Source organism: Miniopterus schreibersii (assembly GCF_964146895.1).
Source record: "Miniopterus schreibersii genome assembly, contig: HAP1_SCAFFOLD_152, whole genome shotgun sequence".
Lineage (NCBI taxonomy): Eukaryota > Metazoa > Chordata > Mammalia > Chiroptera > Miniopteridae > Miniopterus > Miniopterus schreibersii.
In genome coordinates, this window is record NW_027669754.1 from 2,346 (window position 1) to 25,553 (window position 23,208).

The 23,208-nt window shown below is 37.8% G+C and overlaps 1 pseudogene across 1 annotated transcript; it reads right to left on the reverse strand.

Annotated features, from left to right (window-relative positions):
• Positions 1 to 1,614: 1,614 nt before the first annotated feature.
• LOC308552073 (synaptojanin-2-binding protein pseudogene) lies at positions 1,615 to 23,188 on the reverse strand (annotated as a pseudogene). Its single transcript has 2 exons — positions 23,022 to 23,188; positions 1,615 to 1,751 (listed from the first exon to the last, which is right to left on the reverse strand). The product of its transcript is annotated as a synaptojanin-2-binding protein pseudogene (transcript).
• Positions 23,189 to 23,208: the final 20 nt, after the last annotated feature.

A 23,208-nucleotide genomic window follows, 5' to 3' on the forward strand; every position in this document is an offset into this window, starting at 1 on the left:
AGCTTCCCATTGACCTGTTAGGAGGCAGTATAGTAGCTGGTTAAGAGTACAGGCTCCTCCTGGCTGCTGTGGCTCAGCGGTCGAGCACCGTCCCACACACCAGGAGGCCACCAGTTTGATACCAGGTCCGGGTCCACGCTCGGGGTGCTGGCTCGATCCCCAGTAAGAGGTGTGCAGGAGGCAGATGACCAATGTCTCTCTCTCATCGATGTTTCTATCTCTCTCTCCCTCTCCCTTCCTCTCTCTCCCTCTCCCTTCTCTCTAAAATCAATAAAATTTTTTAAAAAGAAGAAAAAAAAGAGTACAGGCTCCAAATTCAGACAGGCCTAAGTTTTAGCCTCTCTGCACTTACTACTTGTGTGACCCTGGGCAAGCTGCTTGACCTTACCAAGCCTCAGCTTTCTTAGCTGCAAAATAGGCATAATAATTGTACCTAACTCATAAGGTTACTACAATATTAAATAAGTTTAAAGTTCTCAGCATACTGCTTAGTCTATGGTGCTGAAAAACTTCCAACCGTTCTCATTTTTCAATAATATACCTTTAACCAAAGCTTTCCAAATAAGATGGCTTTCTTAACCCTTATACTTTTCAAGTCCCTCTTGTGTCAAAATATGGGACTGTATAGTTTCTAACTACATGCTACACCTTTATTTTAACCCCTGTCAAGTTTTCCTTCATGTACCACTCAAGTTGATTTCATGTCTTTAGAATGTCTGCCTCCTTGGAGCTATAGGAAATCTGCTTCTTAACTTCTCAATATCCTTTGAGATAAAGGGTAGGTTACACTATCATTGTCTCTATCTCAACAGATTAATAAATGGGGTCCAGAAGCTTAATGGACTAAAAAGAGGGAAAATGATCAGTGAGAAGGACTACAGTGGGATATTACCATCCATGATGTTTTATTTATATTCTCATCAGCCAACCTTGCTTGGGCTTGCCTGAATTTACTAACTTGTTTTATTTGTTAAATACATATTAAACACTGTGCTAGAATGTAAAAGGTTAAAAAAAGATGTGGTCCCTGCCTTAGGAACTTCCAGAAAACAATAAAATTAATGGTTACCATGTAGTAACGGTCTTACCCGAGGCATTAGCAGAATGAAATGGGAGCACAGTGGACAGATATCCAAATCAGACTGCATTCCAATTTTTTATATTAATAATGGGTAGAAAAAGGGCTCTGAGTCTAAAATGAACACAATTCCTACATTCTTTTTTTGCTGCTTCTGGTGTAAAGGGAGACATTAATCTTTTATTCTACAAAGAGGAAGTGATAAAGTATAACGGAAGAACAACAAAAATTGTGGATTTTAAGTTCCTCCCCCCACCCACCAGTCCCTCAACCCTGCTTCATGTTTTTGAACTTGGGTAAGTAACTTCACACTCTGGACTTAATTTTGCTTTGTCTATCAAGCGAGTTAATATACTCCATATTCTAGGGCAGGGCTGGAAAAGATCACTGATCAAGGTCCCTCCCACTGAACTCTACAAATTGGATATTTCCTGATCCAAAAAGGCAGGCAGGAATCTTACCAAGGAAGGCGCTAGGAGTAGGAAGCAGGGTCTAGGGAGCAAGGGACACTGAAGGAGGCCGAAGCCAGTTCTCACCGAGAGGATCTTATCACCCTCCTGGAGCCGCCCATCCAGGGCCGCAGCCCCATTCTCTTTGATGCGGCTGACGTAGATGCCACTGTCGTTGGAGACATACTGCTGATCTGTCCCACCGACGATGTTGAAGCCCAGCCCAGAGAAAATCATGAAGGAGTTGTGAAGGAGACAGGGGTGAAGAAAAAGAAAGGGATTAGAGAAGAAGAGAAAGAGAGAGGAAAGGCCTAGTAGAGAGGGGAGGCTGGTGAGGCAGACTGATGTAGCTGGTGAACACTCATGGGCAAGGTCAGCGAAGAGTTATCACCAACAGAGGCTAGGAGAATCTAGAGTTGCCCACTCAGATCAGGTAGAACTAAAAATACGAACACAGTGACCAACATGGTTTGTTGAATATAAATAAAGATCTGTGCTAACTCAGTGACACAATAATGGTGATTATTTTAAGATGTGATTCTGATTCTGTTGATGGCATTCAGTGAACCCAATTCTTGTCTTTCCTTAATGTAACAGGGTTAGCTGTGTTCATGAGAAGCAGCTCCGCTTTTAACTAATTGGCAAATAAAATTCCTAATTTAGTGGAAGAGAGATTCCTAACCAAACTTTCCCTTCCATACTTCTCCCAACCTTTGGGAGACTTTGGGTATGGCGGTGTTTTGGAAGAAATGGTCTTGGTAGTCTCATTTATTTTTTCTATTTTAAGTTGAGGGGGCAGTAGTGTAAGTGTTGGCAGGAAACCTAGAATTAGAAAAGCAAGTGATGCTTCATGATAAACTAAATCACCAAATTCACTCTTTTTTCCTTTTCTACCTCAAGTGCAAACAACCATATACTTGGGGACAATGATTGCTAAGTTTTATGTGCAGAAGAAGCCTGACTACTCAATGATTAGCAACGCCCATTTCCCCTTTGCTCCAGCCCCTGGTGACCACCATTCTATCCTTCGCTTCTAAGAGTGACTATATTAAACAGGCACGGGCATAAAATTTCAGTTACACAACAGTAAGTTCTAGATATATGATGTACAACATTGTGCCTACAGATAACAATAGTGTATTTTACACTTAAAAATCTGTTCAGAGAGTAGGTATCATTTAAGTGTTTTTAACGTAATAAAATAAAGGAAGAAGAAGAAAACTGACTACCAAAGTACTATTTCAATGGACCAACCACTAAGTTGTGGGAAGGATTTCAGTTTATGAAAACCATTGTTATAAAGGGATTTTACCTATGCATTAAAAAGAAAAGAAAAAAACAGAACTTCCCTAGGGTTTTCTTTATGTCAGGTACTGTATAAGTCAAAGCACAGTGCAAAGAGAAAGGAGATAGTTTGGAAACAATTAAAAATCAAAAATCTGGTAGCACAATTGGAAGGACTAGCCATAATCACTAGCCTACTACTGGTTTCAATAGAAAGCAGATACTTAGAGAGACATAAGTGGGCTTTCTAAAAGTTCTCCTCATTGGTGGGATGAGAACTTGCATGTAAAGCTCATAATATTAATATAAGCACTAGAAAATTAATCTGTTATTTAAGAAAATGCATGGCTGAAGAGAGAAGCCGCAGGAAATATTTCACTTAAATAGCATAAGTTGTGCACAGAATATCTGTGGCTAGAGAATGAAAAGAAGGATTTACGATACATGATAGAACTACTTCTGGAAGACGACCACTTCAACTTCCTTGAAGGGTAGGGTATAAAAAATGTAAGTTACTATATGGTTTCTCTTAGAAAACTCTTAATTTGTATTATAGTGGGTGGCCGGGATTGGAAAAGGGATGGTGAGTGGTTATTTGAGATAAGGTGGAAAGGTAGGTGGAGACTACCTTATGGAAGGCTTTGAAATGATTTCAAAACTGTGACAGGTTTGAGGTAGGTGGCTCAGGCCAACCAGCCATTCTCAATACTAGAACAAACTATTTGGAGAAAAATCTTTCAATGAAATCCAGCATCCTCAGTAAGCACTACAGCTGCCTCTGGGAATCTTGGGTAGGAAGCATGTGTTAAGCAGATGAATGCAATACAGTAGTAAGAAAGAGGAGGGACTTTGCTTCTGGTTATCTAAACTTACAGGACAGTGTCTAAACAAGAAGAGCAGAAGAAATCTTACTGAAATTTTCTATAAACAAACAAGTACAGTCTACTCCCTCCAGAAATCACATTATACAGGCATGTTTACATCCTACTGCTGTTTCGGTTGTAAATGAACCACACCACTTAACATGAGAATTCCTAGACTGATTGATGTGAAATCCCTTTCTTCGGCCAGAACATTTACAGAACTGGACTCACTTGCATTGCCGCAATAAACAGAAATCACCAAAGCACTGAGTAGCAGCAACATTACCAATTCAAATCTGGGCCCTATGGATATCTGCATAATCCCCAGTTCATTTGTTCATTAAAAATTACTGGTGATTGGCCCTGGCCAGGTAGCTCAGTTGGTTAGAGCATTCAGATAAGCCAAGGTTATGGATTTGATCTCCAGTCAGGGCCGGCACATACAAGAATCAACCAATGAATGCATAAATAAGTGGAACAACCAATCAGTGTGTGTGTGTCTCTCTCTCTCAAAAATCAAGCAATAAATAAAAAAAGCACTGATGATTTGCCATGTGTCAGGCACTGTGTTATGTTCTGAGAAAGACATAAAGCTAAACTGGACAGCCCTTGCTTTAACCACAAACAGAAATTGACCCTTTTCCCTGTCCCTTTCAGATTTTGCAGAAGCAAATGAAAATCAGAAGACCTGCTCACAAATTCAACTCCGTAACTTAACAGATATGCGGACTAAAAAAAGTCATTATACCTCTGATCCTCTGCTTCATTTTCTGTAACATAACAATTACAAATGCTGCCCTCTCTATCTCAAAAGGTAATTGTTAGGGTCCAATTACCTTAACAAATCTGAAAAAATCCTTATAAACTACAGAGCTGCTATATTGAGTAACTGCACTAAGAGTAGTTGTTAGCAAATTAGTAGTACCTGGTACAGCCCAAAACCAGATAGTCTGATAAAGGATGAATAACTACACGGTACGAATGTGAATAAACCTGAAATACGGGAAGACAGAGATGAAAAAGTCCATCTATCTATTAATAGGATAAGACTGGACTGGAACTCAAACTTTTAAGTATGTCTATAACCTGTGACCCAGACATTCTCCCTCATAACTACTATCTAGAAAGAATGGTATTAAAAATAAGCAATAATAAGTCCAACACATTCACCAATCAACTGCAACAGATATCAGCTGGAAACAAAAGGGGAAGGACTACCCCACTGCATATCTGCTGATTTATTGGCTGTGTCCTAGAACAATGAACAGGGTGGACCACATATCCTGGTTTGTTGGTAGTCCTGATATACACACCTGTAATCAAAATATTCCCCTTCAATTTCACAAGCATCTCAGTTTGGATCAATGTGATCATCCTATCTATAAAGGGGGATGTAAGAATATGTTAATCGCAGGATGTTTTGTGATGGTGTAAAACTGATTGTAATCTAGGTGTCCATTCTTTGGGGAACTGGTAACTAAAATATAGTTAAAAGTTAGAAGCATTGAATAATCATATATAAAATAATGGAGGTTTAGAATTTGATGTTGATATTAATAGCACAATATCTTCTCATTAATTAAAAACTCATGCACACAAAACAGTATTACCTACTTACCAAAATGCATGCATATTTAAGGGCATGTGGAGACACATTAGAGTCAGTAGCTATTAGGGAAGGATACAGGATGAGGTTAGAAATGAAGGGTAAAAATGAAACCAAAAAAGGATCTTGCTTGTACTGATGATGACAATGTCTTTATGGGGCTGAAGGATATAATTAACTCAGTTCTCAGAATCTACGATCCAAATAGGATTAAGGGGAGAAGTCAAAGAAAAAGACCTAGACTCAATAGGCTTAAAAAAAATAAATTTTAAAATGTGGTGTGAAACACATATCTAAACTGGAGGCACTAATAATGGTGTGTGGGGAGGGGGGGAGGGACGAGGGACTAAAATGGAGTCAGGAGGCTATTAAGAAAGTAGGGCCTTTGCAGCCTATGCACCTTTGAGCCTCAGTTCTCAGAGCTGCTATTAAGCTGCTAAATCTGTTGCTAAACTCAGCTCAAGGCTGAGTCATCAATATCCTGGAACAACCCTTCTGTAGACACATATGGACTTTATCTCTTTTCTTGTAGTTTTTGCCTCCCTTATTTGCATATCAGAACTAACCAGGCCTGGTAAACCTAGCCAGTAATCCTTCATTTGCATGAAAGAATTACATTTTGTGATTTTTGCCTTTACGAATCCTTCTCTTTGTTCTCCCCAGAGCACAATCTAGGTCGCTACCTGAATCGTGTATCCTGGGTTGCAGCTTCTTATGCTCATATAAATGCTCTTTACTCTTTACCTCAGTCTGAAATTAATTTGGGTTTACAGTAGCAAGATTAAAATGGGTTGCTTAGTCTCAAAATTTAGAAGTCTCAAACGCAAAAAAACTAAATATGGCATAAGAATGACATCCCCTTTTCCATAGGACTGGGAGAGAAAGAGTGCCTAGTATCAAAGCCTTAGAGCCCGGCCAGGCGTGGCTCAGTGGTTAAGCGTCACCCTAGGATCCAGGCGATCAGGGTTTGATTCCCGGTCAGGGCACATGCCCGGGTTGCAGGCTGCAGCCGATCAATAACTCTCTCATCATTGATGTTTCTATCTCTCTCTCTCCCTCTCCTTTCCTCTCTCTGAAATCAATAAAGATATTTTTTAAAAATAAATAAATAAAATAAAAGCCTTAGAAAGTTAAACAAGAAATGCCTTCTTGTGGACTCGTTTCCAGGTCTGGACCTTGAGCGTGTTTATGAATAACAGCAGTAATAGTAGCAGCAACACCTAATATTTATTGAGCATTAAATATGTACCAGGTATTCTGCTGCGTACTTTACATACGTTACCTCAATCTTCTCACATGAAGTGATTATTACATTTTACAGATGAATTTAAAAGGTGAGGCATAAAGAGATTAGATAACTTTACAAAAGGTCAATTAGCTCTTCTCAAAGAAAAGACACTAAGCCAGGATGTTTGGTTCCAAATGTAAGTTTTAAACCATTTTGCTATACTGTATCTTTGTAGAAAATATGAACAACTGCTTTACAAAAAAAGTCTTTGGGCTGGCTGTGAATAAGAAATGGTAGGACAATTGTTGTAGGACAGTTCCCAAGGGTAGTACATTGCAGAGGAAGAATTGGTCATTCTGGAGTTCTATCACCTTAGTTGGGGTCTCTACTGCCTACTTTCAGGCCAGGGAAGAAAACCCTTCATTTCATTCAGATTCTTGTCTATTAAATCTAAAAGTTAAAAAGTAGACCATTGTTTAATAATCTGTTATTCCACAAATAATAACTTTGAGCATAATTAAAATGAAACAAAACAGTCCACTAACACAAATGATAATAGCCACTTGTTGAGTTATGACTACCAGATTGACAAACACCCTATTTCCCCCCTATTTAACTGTAGGCCTTTTCTATCCCAAGATAATCTTATAATTTCCCCTAGACATCAATCCAACTCTACAGAACACGCAACCCACTATTTATTTATTTTGTGATAAAATAAACATAACATTAAGTCAAACTGTATTAGACACACAACTCGCTGTTTGTTTAGTAGTAAAATATATGTAACATAAAATTTAACATTTTAACCATTTTTAAGTGTGACATTAATTCAGTGGCATAAAGTACATTCATAACGTTGTGTCTCCATCACCACTATACATATCCAGAACTTTTTTATCATACCAAATAAAAACTCTGTACCCATTAAAGAATAACTCCTCACTCCTCCTTCCTCTAGCCCGAGAACTTCTATTATACAGTACTTTCTGTGTCAAGCTTGCCTATTCCACATACTTCATGTAAGAGGAATCATACTATTTTGTTCTTTTGTCTTGCTTATTTCCCTTTGTACAATGCCTCCCAGGTTCATCCTTATTGTAACACATAGCTGAATTATTTCATTCCTTTTAAAGACTGAATAATAATCCATTGTACATATATACATTTTGTTTATCTAGTCATCTGTCAATGTGCATTTGACTGTGTTCACACTTTGGCTGTTGTGAATAATGCGGCTGCCTTAACACTGGTGCACAACTATGTGCTTAAGTCCGGGAAGATGCGAGCCCTCAAACTTTCTTTCTTTTCAAGATTGTGCTGGCTATTAGGTCCTTTGAGTTTTCACATGAATTTTAGGATGGGGTTTTCTATTTCTGCAAAAAGGCTGATGAAATTTTGACAGAGATTGCATTGAGCCTGCAGGTTGCTTTGGATAGTATTGCTTCCTTAACATTATTAATTTTCCAATCCATGAATGTCAGATGTATTTCCACTTATTTTTGTCTTTAATTTCTTTCAGCCAAATTTTGTACTTTTCAAAGTATAAGTTATTGTCTCCTTGGTTAAACTTACTTACAGTATAAGTATTTTATTCTTTTTGATGCTATCGTTAATGGAATTTCTTACTTAATTTCCTTTCCAGATTGTTCATTATTAATGTATAAAAACTTAACTGATTTTGTTTTGATTTTGCATCCTGCAACTTTGCGGAATTTATTATTAATTCTAACAGGTTTTTTGGTACTTTTTTTGTTTTGGTGTAGATTCTTTAGCTTTTTACATATAAAGATCATGCCTTCTGCAAATAGAGACAATTTCACTTCTTCCTTTCCAATTTGAATGCATTTTATTTTTCTTGCCTAACTATTCTGACTAGAACTTCCAATACCATGTTAAACAAAAGTGGTGAAAGCAGACATTCTTGTTTGTTCCTGATCTTAGAAGAAAAACTTTCATTCCTACATCATTGAGTACATTAGCTGTAGATTCTTCGTATATGGCCTTTATCATGTTGAGGAAGTTTCCTTCTATTAGTAGTTTGCTGACTGTTTTTAACATGGAAAGGCGTTACATTTTCTCAAATACTATTTCTGTATCTGCTGAGATAATCATGTGCTTTTTTTCTTCATTCTATTAATATGTTTTATTACATCGATTGATTTTCTTAAATTTCTTTGCATTCCTAGAACAAATCCCACTTTGTCACGGCACACAATCCACTTAATATGCTGCTGAGTTAAAACCATGTAGCTGTAGGATCAGCCTAGCTTTCTGTATAAAAGCAATTTCTGGATCATGACCACAGAAAGAAGGACCCGAGTAGAACCCAGCAGCTTCACTGAGTTGATGAGATGGGAATCAAAGTTTGGGGAGGTTGGGTTGCTAGAAATTACAGGGTAAAGTTCTGGAAAGGAGGGAGTTAGACGGAAAAAAGGGGCTCCAGGTACCTACATGTGTCTTTACCAAGTACTAGGCCATGCATATGTTGAGTGAAACTCTACAAGGCTGGTCAACAACAAAAAAACAAACAGGAAGTTGTATGTTGAATAATTCTCAGAGCTCACACAAGGCAGGGAGACCTTCAAGTTCTGACAAGCCAGAATGGAAATCCTCAATGATTCACTTGGAAATTCAGTTGACATCCACTTAGAACATACCTCATGTATAGGGTTGAACTGTCCCTGAAGTGAATGCTACTTCAGAAGCACCCTAGAAAAGCTTACAAAGGGGCCTTAAAGAAATCAAACTCACCTGCAAGTTACTTAACTGCCTGCCAAAACAAAGATCAACAATTTAACATTAACCATGTTAATGAATGAAAATAAAACGCAGATATTCAACAACATAATATTCACAGCCTCCAGAATCTAATTAAAAATTATTAACATGCTGTCCTGGCTGGGTAGCTCAGTTGGTTAGAGTGCTGACCCGATACGCCAGGTTGTGGGTTCAATCCCAGGTCAGGGCACATACAAGAATCAACCAATGAATGCGTAAATAAGCGGAACAACAAAGTGATGTTTCTCTCTCTCACCCTCTCTCTTTTCCTCTCTATCTCTAAAATCAGTAAACAGATTTTAAAATTGTTTTAATTAACATGCTGAGAAGCAAGAAAACATGACCCATAGTCAAGAGAAAAGCCGCTCAATAGAAACAGAACCAGAAATAACAGAGGATGAAATTAGCAGATGAGGATGTTTGAAAGACTATTACAACTAGGTGAAAATAATTAAAGAAAGTCAAACGTAATGAAAAAATGGAAGATTTGTTTTTCATCTTTAATCCATTTTGAGTGGATTTTGTGTATGGCGTGAGATAGTAGTTTGGCTTCATTTTTCTGCATGTGGCTGTCCAGTTTTCCCATCACCACTTGTTGAAGAGACTATCCTTTCCCCATTGCATATTCTTAGCTCCTTTCTCATAAATTGACCATACATGCACGAGTTTATTTCTGGACTCTGTCTTCTGCTGCACTGATCTATGTATGAAAATGAAAGATTTAAAAAGTAAATAAAACATACACTTGAAAACTCATTCTGAAAAGAAAAATACACCAAATGTGATTAACATCAGATTTAACACCACAGCAGAAAAGGTAAGTAAACTTTAAGAAACCGTAGTAAAAATGAATTCGGTAAAGTATCAGGATACAAAATAAATATCCAGAAATCGGTTGCATTTTTATACCTTAATAATGAACTATCAGAAAGGGAAACTAAGAAAACAATCCCATTTACAATTGCATCCAAAGAAAAAAATACCAAGAAATAAATTTAACCAAGGATGTAAAAGACCTGTACTAGGAAAATTATAAGACACTGAAAAAAGAAATTGAAGAAGATACAAATAAGTGGAAGCATGGAGAGGAAGAATTAGCATCATTAAAGTGTCCATACTACCCAGAGCAATCTATAGATTCAATGCAATTTCTATCAAGATATCAATGGTGTATTTCACAGTTCTAGAACAAATATTCCAAAAATTTATATGGAACCACAAAATATCCTGAGTAGCTACAGCAATGTTGAGAAAGAAGAAAAAAGTTGGATGAATCATGCTACCTGGCATTAACCTATACTACAAGGCCACAGTAATCAAAACAGCATGGTATTGACATAAAAACAAGCATACAGATCAACAGAACAGAGAGCCCAGAAATAAACCCACACCTATATGGTCAATTAATATTTGACAAAGGAGGTAAAAATATACAAGGGGGTAAAGACAAATAAATGGTGCTGGGAAAATTGGACAGATACGTGCAAAAAAATGAAACTAGACCACCTTCTTACACCATACACAAAAATGAACTAAAAATGGATTAAAGACTTAAATGTTACATTTGAAACCTTAAGGATCCTAGAAAAAAACACAAGCAGTAAAACCTATGGCAATATTTTTTCTGGGCAAAGGAAACAAAAAAATAAACAAATGGGACTACGTCAAACTAAAAAGTTTTTTGCACAACAAAGGAAACAATCAACAATATGAAAAGACATCCACTGAATGGGAGAACATATTCACCAATGATACATCTGATAAGGGATTAATACCCAAAATTTATAAAGAACTTATAAAACTCAACACCAAAAAAACAAACAGTCCAATTAAAAAGTGGGCAAAGGGTCTGAAGAGACACTTCTCCAAAGAAGACATAGAGATGGCAAATAGACATGAAAAGATGCTCCAGGTCACAAATCATCAGAGAAATGCAAATTAAAATCACAATGAGATATCACCTCACACCGGTCAGAATAACTATCATCAAAAAACCAACAAACAACAAGTGTTGGCAAGGATGTAGAGGAAAGGGTACCCTCACGCACTCCTGGTGGGAATGCAGACTGGTGCAGCCACTGTGGAAAGCAGTATATGGAGTTACTTCAAAAAATTGAAAATGGCCTGGCCGGGCTTGGCTCAGTGGTTGAGTATCAACCCAGGACGCAGGAGATTGTGGTTCGATTCACAGTTAGGGCACATGCCCAGGTTGCGGGCCTGATCCCCAGTGGGGGCATGCAAGAGGCAGCCGAACAATGACACCTCTCTCATCATTGATGTTTCCCTCTCTCTCTCCATCTCCCTTCTTCCTTCTTTTCCCTGAAATCTGTGAAGATATATTAAAAAAAAAAAAAGAAAGAAAGAAAATTACAAATGAAACTGCCTTATAACCCAGTGATTCTACTTCAGGGAATATATCTGAAGAAACCCACAACACTAATTCAGAAGAAAAAATGCAACCCTATGTTCACTGCAGTGTTATTTACAATAGCCAAGATTTGGAAGCAGCCCAAGTGTCCATCAGCAGATGACTACATAAAAAAGCTGTGGTACAATTACACAATGGAGTACTACTCAGCCATAAAAAAGAAGGAAATCTTACCCTTTCCAACAGCATGGATGGACCTGGAGAGCATTAGTAAAATAAGCCAGGCAGAGAAAGACAAGCACCATATGATATCCCTCATATGCGGAATCTAATGAACAAAATAAGCTAACAAACAAAATAGAAACAGACTCATAGATAGAGAACTGACTGACAGCTGTCAGAAGGAAGGGGAGTTGTGGGGCTGAGTGAAAAGGGTGAAGGGATTAAGCAAAAAGAAAGAGAAAAAGAAAAAAAAAAATCCAAATAGACACAGACAATAGTACGGTGACTACCAGAGGGAAAGGGGGTAGGGGAGGTAGAAGAGGGTGAAGGGGGGATAAATGGTGATGGAAGGAGACTTGATTTGGGGTGATGAACATAAAATACAATATACAGATGATATGTTATAGAACTGTACACCTGAAACCTGTATGATTTTATTAACCAATGTCACCTCAATAAATTCAATTTCAAAAGTAATAAAGAAGTAAATTCAATTAAAAAAAGTTAAAAGAACAACATAGTAACATATGCAATAATAATAGCAAGTGGTTTAATATATATGTTACTGGAGTTCCAGAAGGAGAAGGAGAAGAAAAAGGAAAACAGTAAAAATACTTGAAGAAACTGGCTCAAATCTCATGAAAAATATAAACAAATACATCTAAGAAGCTCAACAAACTCCAATCAGGATAAACACAAAAGGAACCAATGACAAATCATATCATAATCACATTGCTCAAAACCAGGTATAAAGAAAAAATATTAAAAGTAGTCAGACGAAGAAAGGACACATTACATACAAGGAGTAAAGATAAGAATGACAACGGACTTCTCAAAAACTAGGCAAGCCAAAAGTCAATAAAACATAATCTTTAAAATGCTAAAAGAAAAATACAAGTCAAGTTAGAATTCTATATCCACTGAATATAGCCTTCAAAAAGTAAGGTAAAATAAATACTTTTTCACAAGAACAAAAGCTGGGAGAATTTGTTGCAAACAGATCTACACTATGAGAAATGTTGAAAAAAAAATTCTTCAGACGTAAGAAAAATAATATTGAATAAAAATATGGGTCTATATGAAGGAATGAATATCACCAGAAATCATAAATAAATGGGTAAAATACAAGCTAAAATTAAAAGGATAGACACAGATATACTAAGCAGTTGGACTTTCCCGATTAATATAATAAAAAGTAGATTTCAGAATAAGGAATATTACAAGGGATAAAAAGGAACGTTTGCTAATGAAAAAGGATTCAATTTATCAAGAAGACATTAAAACGCTAAATATGAGTGCATCTACTAACAGAACCTGAATATCAAGGGAACAAACAAACATGAGAAAAGGGCATATAAAAAATGACAGATGCAAATTTCAACACTTCTCTCTCAGTACTTGATAGACAAAGTACAGAAAAATCCGTAAAAATATAAAACACTTGAACAACACTAAAAACCAACTTGACTTAATTTACCTTTTACAGAACAAACTCAACAACTATAGAATAAGCATTCTTTTCTAGTGCACAGGTCATGTTCACAAAGATTGACCGATGGCTGATCCATAAAGTAAGTCTCAGTGAATTTCAAGAGAGAACTGAATGAGAAGCCAGCAAAAAATAATTGTATTAGTTTTTTGGGTTGCCATAACAAAATACCACAGACTGGATGGTTTAAACAACAGCAATTCTGTTCTGGAAGACTAGAATGCCCAACATCAAGGTATCTGCAAGGTAAGTTTCATTCTGAGGCTTCTTCTCTTGACTAGTAGGAGGCCACCATCTCACTGTGTGTTAATGATTTCTTTGTGCCTGTGGGTCTCTTCCTATAAGGACAGTGATTCCATAAGATTAGGGCCCCACTCTTATAACTTCAGTGAACCTTAACTACTTTTGTAAGGGCCCTACCTCCAAATACAGTCACATCAGGGGTTAGGGCTCCAACATATTAATTTGGGGAAGACACCATTTGAAAGTCCCTAAATGTTTGGAAAACAAATAACCTATTAGTTAAAGATAAAATTATATGGGATAGAAAAGATTTTAGCTAAATAACAATGAAATCATAATATATTAAAAATTGTAGGATGCGGCCAAAGCAGCATTCAGAGGAAAATTTACAACTCTAAATTCTCATGAAAGAAAGGAAATAAAAAGGCATAATATTAATTATCTAAATTTCTATCTTAAGAAACTAGAAAAAGAGGAGTAAATTCAATCCAAGGGGAGTAGAAGTTAGGAAATAGTAAAATAAGTACAGAATCAATAAATAGAAAAAAATTTAACAGAGCCAAAAGACTATTCTTTGAAAAGATTAATAGAGTTGATGAATGGCTGGCAAGACTAATCCAGAAAAATAAAATTTACAAATTACCAGTATCAGGAATACAAAATAGATTTTCACTAGAATGGCTAAAATACACATATTTCACTGACATTGCTTGTTTAATTATCTCTTTACTTCAACAAAAGAATCAGTTCCAATTATGAACAAAACTGCTATAAACAGCCATGTACAAATAAATGTTTGTTCATTTAAAAAAATCTTGGTCCGGCTGGATGTGGAGGAGGAAGCCGATCAATGACTCTCATCATTGATGTGTCCATCTCTCTCTCTCCCTCTCCCTTCTTCTCTCTGAAATCAATAAAAATATACTTAATTAAAAAAAAAAAATTGTACTCCTGTGCCCATACACTACCTAGTACATAAACAAACCTTGGTTGGTGCCAAATGACTATTAATGCCATAAGAAATAACAGGAATTCCTGACATTTCTATTTCTGTGCAAATCTAACAAGGTTAAAAATGTCTCTGTGAGCCGCTAGCAGGCTTTTCCATAATCCAAAAAAAGGACATTAAAAAAGGGGAGGTGGGGCAGGAGAATATAAAAGAGGAAGCCCAATGTCCTTAAAATTCCTATGACACAGGTTACCCTATCTTTTCTACATGACTCAACTCTTGCCCCACTAAAATCTATTCTCTACACAACAGCAGTAATGACAGGCGGCATTTAAGCTCTGTAAATTAATTAAGTGATTACCTTTTGGTAAAATGCTTAGAAAAGTGCCTGGTAGAGTCAACACTATAAAAGTATTTGTAAAACAAAACAAAAAAACATTTAATTTTTTCAACTCTATGAGTAGGTTCTATTAATACTCCCATTTTTTTGGCTTAAAAAAATTAAAGCATAGAGAAGTGAGGTAACTTGCCCAATGCCACAGAGCTAGTAACTCAGACATTGTAGCTTTTATTTACTATGCTCTGCTGCTCACTGCACTTGTATTAAAATTCAATTCTTTTGTATCCACAGCGCCTGGCACAGAAACTTGCCCTACAGTTGTTGCTCAATAATATGTCTGGATTGAAAGAATGATTCAATGATTCTAATGAATGAATCCAGAGATTAAATGACTAGGCATCTTTAGACCCAAAACTATTATATATTCCCTGGAGAAACTCTCTGGTCCAAAGATGAAATATGTCACTTGTCATTTTGTTACCTCTCCCAAAAGCCAGTAAGAAATATGCATTGACAAATAAAGGCAGCAAGAGGAAAATCTTTCACCTCAAAGGAACAAAAAGATGGTGCAACAATAAAAAAAAATGTATTATGCCCACGGTCAGTCAGTGCCTGCCCATCCCACTGCTTCATCTGATGGGGGCAACAAGTATGGCCTACCAAAGATGTTTCAGGCAGTACGTGCCAGGATGTACACCGGGGCCTCTTCTTATTGCTCCTCAACTTCTCTTTCAAATATCTAGGTAGACATTCTTATTTTCTCATCCCAGAATAAGCCCTTGTTCAAGCACTGAATGTAAATGCCTGGCCTCTACTACATCATGTCTCTGCTCCCTTGCTTTTGAAATGTTTCAGTCTCTTCATTTTTGCCTCATGGTACAATATGTACCCTCTCCACTGCCCTCTTTTCAACTTTCTCTTACTCTACCTCTTCTTGCCCAACATATAGTAAACTGCACAATGTCTATTCATTGCATGAATATACTTTAGTTTTGTGCAAGGGGAAAATGACATTATCTGTTTCCAAAATATTTCCTAAAGGTATTTAATATTTTCTTGGGTCTTTTGCCTGAAATGGTTAATTGACTTTGACTCTTCAAGGAACACAACATACCTGATGAAGATCCATAGCTCTTTCATTATTCTACCTCTTGAAGGTACTTAACACATGCCTACCATCCTTATCCTCCTATTGAACTGCAATATTCCTAAAAATAAGGATCACATTTTAATGTTTTATTCTAGAATCCATGATTTCTAATCATAATGTAATAAACACTAAATGAAGATTTTTAAAAAGAGCTTCCCACCCAGCCGGGCGTGGCTCAGCGGTTGAGCGTTGACCTAGGATCCAGGCGATCAGGGTTCGATTCCCGGTCGGGGCACATGCCTGGGTTTCGGGCTCGATTCCCAGTCGGGGGCGTGCAGGATGCAGCCGATCATGACTCTCATCACTGATGTTTCTATCTCTCTATCTCCCTCTCCTTTCCTCTCTGAAATCAATAAAGATATATTTTTTTAAAAAAACACCAAAAAAAAAAAAGCCCCAGCTTCCCTTCATTTCTGAGTCTCCTGAGACCAACAGCGTGTTCTGATTCATAATCTAAGTATAAATTTTTTCCTCAATAAATAATTTTGCTTTTATTCAAATACAGTAATTGGCTACTTTGCTGCCTAGTCACATGGCTTTACAAAATGTTTCTACAGTTGAGCATCTATCAACTTACCTTTCTACTTCTTCAAAGTAATTCCTAGATATTTAACACTTTACCATTATACTAAAGGACTGTCCGGAAAAAGTCTTAATAAGATTGATCCTTTCCCTGGCCGGTGTGGCTCAGGTGGCTGAGCATCATCCTATGCACCAAGAGGGCGCCGGTTTGATTTCTGTCAGGGCAGAAGCCTGAGTTTTGGTTTGATCCCAAGTGGGGGGCCTGCAGGAGGCAGGTGATCAATGTTTCTCTCTTATCAATGTTTCTCTCTCTCTCCATTTCCCTTTCTCTCTCTCTCAAATCAATAAAAACATGAAAAAAATAAATAAAAAGACCGATCCTTAAGCAATCTTTAGAGACTTGTACCATATACTCTTCTCTCTATGTGGTTTCCCATCTATTCCATCTCCTTGTTTCTGGTATCTTAGTTTCCTATTCATTATAATATATTATGTCCAAATTCATTCTTTCAGTCTTAAATTATATTTATTGGAGAACCCTGTTTGTGACTTTTTGAAAGCTGAAACAGACCACGTTACTGTTTTAATTTATTTAACAACATGCCTAGTCATTTAATAAACATTTGCTGACCACTTTATGTCATGTACCAGGCAAGGTGTTAGGAAAACAAGGGATGAAATATATATCCTTTGAATCAGAAGAGCTCAGAGTAAAGTAGAGGAAGGACACACAGTAAGCAAGCAAATATAAAAATAAACACTGAGATAGGAATATGCACAGAGTCCTTTAGTAGCAAAGGGATAAAAATAAAACTTTCTATGATAGTTCAGAGCCTCGATTTTTAAGTCACACAGACCTGGATCCAGTTCTTAACTCTGCCACCTAAAGAGTTATATGACGTGAGGGCCAAGGCTTTCTCATTTGTATAATGGAATAATAACCATTTCATCTGTTCTTTGTTGGGAGTAGATGAGACAAAGTGCTTAGTGTGGCAGTACACGACAGGTACTCAACAAGAGGTGTATGATATTCTTAATAAGAGGAATATCTGACCTGGGTCAGGAAGGCTTCCTAGAGGCAGCGACTCCTGAATTCAGTCTTAACCACTGAATAGGAAGGGAAAGGAATCAAGATGGAATCTTAAAGAAAGGTTAAGTTTCACCCTGGCTGGTGTGGTTCAGTGGTTAGAGCATCGGCCCATGCACCAAAGGGCCGCAGGTTCAATTCCCGGTCAAGGGCACATACCTGGGTTGCAGGTTCGATCCATAGCACTGCCAGTTGGGGTGGCATTCGGGAGGCAACCAATCGATGTGACTGTCTCACTTTGATCTCTTTCTCTCTCCCTTCTTCTTTCCCTCCCTTCCTCCCTTCCACTCTCTCTACAAATCAATGGAAAAAATATCCTCTGGTGAGGATTAACAAAAAACAAAAAAAGAAAGAAAGGTTAAGTTTCCACAGTAGCATTGAGAACTTTTCATAATCCATTCTCCACCTCTCTTAGCAACCTCGTCTCCCTTAACTCTCTTTCTACCCAGGCTGCTTGACTCACTAATTTATTTCCTTTTCTCTATTACTGCTTAGGCCATACTCATCCCTGTTCCTCACACTAGCCTAAAGCCTATCTATAAAACTAACATAAGTTCTATCTTCTTGGAATTGATCAGTCTGGCCCTTATCAATGCCTTCATTCTCTGAGCTTTTCAATGACAGAGTCAGATGAACACACTCCCCTACACACATCCTTTGCCCTCCCTCCCATTACATACATGCTGGTCATAGTCCATAACCATCGCACCGAGATTTCACTTTTTACATGAGAATGCCATGTCCCCATTGAAATGTAATTTCCAGGAGGGCTAGATTTCGTGTAATCAAGAGAAAATAGGGCAAGGATATAGCATTTTAGTCTCAGATCTATTGGGTACATGAAAGAACAGATCAGAAAACTGTGAGCAGCAGTCTCAGGGTTAAACACAAAGCATGTGATGGGTCTGTAGAGGCTTAAACGCTTGCCTTTAATGAGGTTTCTTGTTTTTAGGTTCTCACCTTGACATGCCCTCAGCTCTATCAACAGCAAACTATAAAAACTTTCCCCTGTGGATTGTGTAAGTCATTTAAGATGCCTCAAATCCTTTGGGGATAAGGCATGATATAATAAAATAAAGGTCAGGAGAAAAGTTGGAGTCACCTCCTTAGACTTCGCTACTATACTGGGATGCAGCATATGAAATAGTACAAGCAAGAGATCGGGGGTTAGCCCAGCCGGTGTGGCTCGGTGGTTGGGCATCAGCCTAGGAATCAAGAGGTCATGGTTCAATTCCCAGTCAGGGCACATGCCTGGGTTGCAGGCTCAATCCCCAGTATGGGGCATGCAGGAGGCAGCCGATCAATGATATTTCTCTCTCACCAATGTTTCTGTCTCTCTATTCCTCTCTCTTCCTCTCTCTAAAAATCAATAAAAACACATTTTTTTAAAAAGAGAGAGAGATCTGGGTTAAATTCCTGACTCCTGAAACGCAATGGCTTTAGAACTTGGTTAAACCCTTAACCTCTCTGGGATACAATTTCCTCATCTAATAATGTGGATTAATCACTTAACCACTCAAGGTTCCTGTGAAAGTTATATGAGTTTAATACATATATAAAGCAAATAGCAGAGTGCCAGAAAGATAACATTTGCTTAATTATTCATTATTAAAACATTAAACCAACCCATTTATCCTTTGCAACTCCTTTAAAGTAGAGAAAGGGAGATTTTTTTTCCCTCTTTAAAGGTGTATCAGGAGCAACTTGCTGACACCCATTGAGGCCTCAGTCCTGAACAAGGAGTCCTAATCCTAATACCCAATGTACAACAGAGTTGTATTTATGGCCAATCTCTGGGGGGGGGGGAAGCTAGATTAGATTCTTGTCATACTTCTTGTAGTAACTGAGTCTTTCCAACATTAAGAACTCTCAGTTTGATAAAGGAAAAAGTGGGAGGCTTAGAGAATTAATCAAGCTGGACTCCCATAAAAAGAAAAGAGATAAACAGTGTTCCATAAGGCATAAAAGGTAAACCCTTCAAACCCTTAAAGGCACTTGAGATTCTGACCACTGCCTTTGACAATTCTTTGAGCACCTATTGTCAAACCAAAGTGGCAGGAATCACAAAATAACAGGCGAAATAGGCCAAAGAATCCTGAACTCTTGGAAGTGGAAAAACCTACAAAGTTATCCGGCCTAAGTAAGCCTCTCCTTACAAAGTTGAGGAAGTTGGTACAGGACAGAAGCCAAACTGCATGCCAAGCTTCTCTTTGTCTCCCCAAATTGTTCTAATTTTCCTAAGATTTCATTATTTCCTTTAAAGTAACCAAGATCAGACAGTTCATCTGCCTTGCAAAATGGATCCAAACACTGGGAATATTTAAGACTCTTGCCCCTGACACAACACTGCTGCCAAAAAGAAAGGAAAGGTATGTACATATTTGCAGTTACCTGATTAAACTATCAAGTCCTTGCATAGGAAGTTGTACACAAACAGTGACAATACTACCTACAAACAGAAATGAGAACTAGAGGCTTTTCATAGTTCTACAGAAAGAAAGATCTCTATGGGACTACCAAAATCACTGGAAGTTTCTAGTGGTGGTAACTTACTTCTTGCTTGTTTATCTGCATGATGACACAGGGAAGAAAAGCAAACTAGACTGAGAGACTTCTTAGGAGTACCAGCTCTGGGAGGTGATAAACAGAAACTTGATACCTTTTCTTGTTAATTGAAGCACCCAAACTTCAAATGACGGATTTAATCTAAGTGCAATCCAAAATTTGTGGCTCTACTCTCTAAAGTTCATCAACTTATATGAGTATGACATGAACACACTTAAGAAATTTAAAGAAGTCACCCGGTGAATAAATCCATTCATTTTGAGGGTTTTTGTTTGCTTGTTTTTGTGTTTTTTAAATATGTTTTTATTGATTTTAGAGAGAGAAGAAGGGAGAGGGAGAGAGAGAAACATCAATGATGAGAGAGTCATAGATTGGCTGCGTCCGGCATGCCCCCCACTGGGGATGGAGCCCACAACCCGGGCATGTGCCCTGACCAAGAATCGAACGCTGACCTCCTGGTTCATGGCTCGACCACTGAGCCACACCAGCCATTCATTTTGAATAAATGTACGTATAATACAGAAATTAAAACACTTTTGAGTGAAATATATTAGCTAAATATAATTATTATTCTTAATTAGTCCCTTGAAGTTTGTCCAAACTCCAATGATTCAGAAAAAAAGGCTAACATTAGGAACTTTAGGTCTGCAAGATCAACATGGAATTTTAGTGAATGGTGAACTAAACATTAAGCAACACTGTTAGGCAAATACCAAAAAAGGTGAAGCAATACTATACTGAACTTTAAAAATATTTAGTGACTGGAACATGCAAGATCATTTCAGAGTTCTGCTCTGCTCCAGGCAGGAGATACTGAAAATACTGTTGGATACCACAGCCCAAGGTCTATGTCAAAGTACGTTAAATTCCTAACAGACAAGAATCAAACCTCAAATCACATCACAAGACAACAAGTATAATAACTACAGGTATTTAGGCTATAGAAGGAAGAGACAAAACAGGAGGAGGACAACTCGATGCCTTTAAATACAGGGTGTCCCAAAGAAATGTGTACAAACTTTAACAGCTGATAGCTCAATTTTGAAAATGAAATGTAAATAAACATTGCTTTAATAATTATTCAAAGTGTGTGTATACATTTTTGGGGGGGACACCCTATATTTGCAGGGAAATCAGGAAAGGAACTACCATTGTTTTAATGGGCCCTTAGGAGAAGAACAAGTACCAATGAATGAAAAACAGATTTTGGTTTAATAATAATTTTCCATGTTAGCTTCAAAGACAATAAATATTGAGAGTGAAAGGAGAAATTAATACAGAACGGGAAAAGTGAACCTAAGAAACAGGCATAAGAGCTTTTGACAAAAGTTTAGGAGCTCATACGGCGCATGACACTAAACCATACAGATTAGCAATGAATTATATTGATAAGTCAACTTCCAATTTTTTATAACCAGAAAGAAGGCAAAGTATGAATGATTCTGAAAGCCATATTTTGTGGAGAATAATCTAAGTGGTGGTCAAGCTACTGCAAAATTCCAGGTGAGAAAATATCATTGGACTGTTCTAGGTAGTGGTGATGGGAACAGAAAGGAGTGGAAGGCTCACAGAAACATTTCAGAGATTGCGCTCTTGGTACTTGATGACTTATTGGAGACTCTCAGAATAACAGTATTGAGTGGGATTTACTGTGTTATTAACAGTAACAACAGTAATAGTAAATACTTACATAGTGCTAACCATGTGTTAGGACATGTTCTAAATGTTTTACATAGTTTAATTGATTTCATTCTCATAACCCTATGAAGTGTATTCTATTATGCACATTTTACGGAAGAGAAACTAAGGTTTCCATCAGTCAAACTGAACAGAGAATAAATATCAAAGAACTGGTAGGAAATTAGATACCAGATCTGAACCTACATTATCCCACAGCTAAAACTCTGAATCCATACACTAGACAGGTGTAAAGGAAAGGCAACGAAATTTGAGGCAGGCAGCATGCAGTAATAGTAACAGGCTCAGTGAGTGAAGAACATCAGAGGGAAGAGGGCTGTAGGTGTGAGAATTTGGCAGTATCAGAATCAGAGAACCATGATCCATGTCAAGAAACAGAAAATCGTTGGCGCTCCAGAAGCATGATGCGCTTGTTTAAAAAAGAAAAACAAAACAAACACACACAAAAACACCAAAACATAAAACACCCGCATTAAATCTAAATTCCTAGAGACAGGGCCTAGTAATTTCATTTTAAAAGCAAAACCCCAAACGCCTGAGTAATTAATTCTGAGGCAGAACCAGGTTTAGGAACTTCTGTAATAGATCTCTAAGGTCTCTTTATAATTTAAAATTCTAGATGACACGAAATGAATTTCCCAGAAGTGAACAGCGGGAGGGAGGGATACTAGCACCAAGAAAACGGCTGTGCATTTTACAGTCTACACCGTTTATGCTCCCATTTTTACTATACAGTCCTCTCATAGAACAGGTATAGCCCAGGCAATGGGAGGAGAGGTGTGTTGTTCATGGTGTGCTGGCTAAAAAGCAGGCTTTCCCCCAGGATTTTCTGGTACCATTCGCAGAAAGAAACCTGTCCTGACTATAATAGAGGCGGTAATCAATTGGAAAAATGAGATGGATTCCTCAGGTCCATGTCTGGCTAACAATGGGTACCAATATATTCTTCTACGTGCTCAAAAGCATCGCAGGAAACCTCTAGGTTGGGGCCTGTCTGCTCTGAGGCCAAAAAATCTGGCTTAGCAGAAAAGGTGTCTGCTCTGCAAGCACACCTCAGTGCGCTGCTCCCAAAGATGACCAGGACCTGTTCCGGACGTACCTGAGGGTCCTCTGGTAAGATTGATCTCTTCCTCTATGACCAAATAATCCACTCTTCCGTTCATGTTTTACTACCTGCCTGGTTTCCCACTTGGTCCACTAAGGCTCTCACAGGTGAAGGTGAATCAATCTCAGCAGGGCGCCTAAAACACCGCACTTTCAGTTTCAGCGGCCCCTAGACCGGAAGA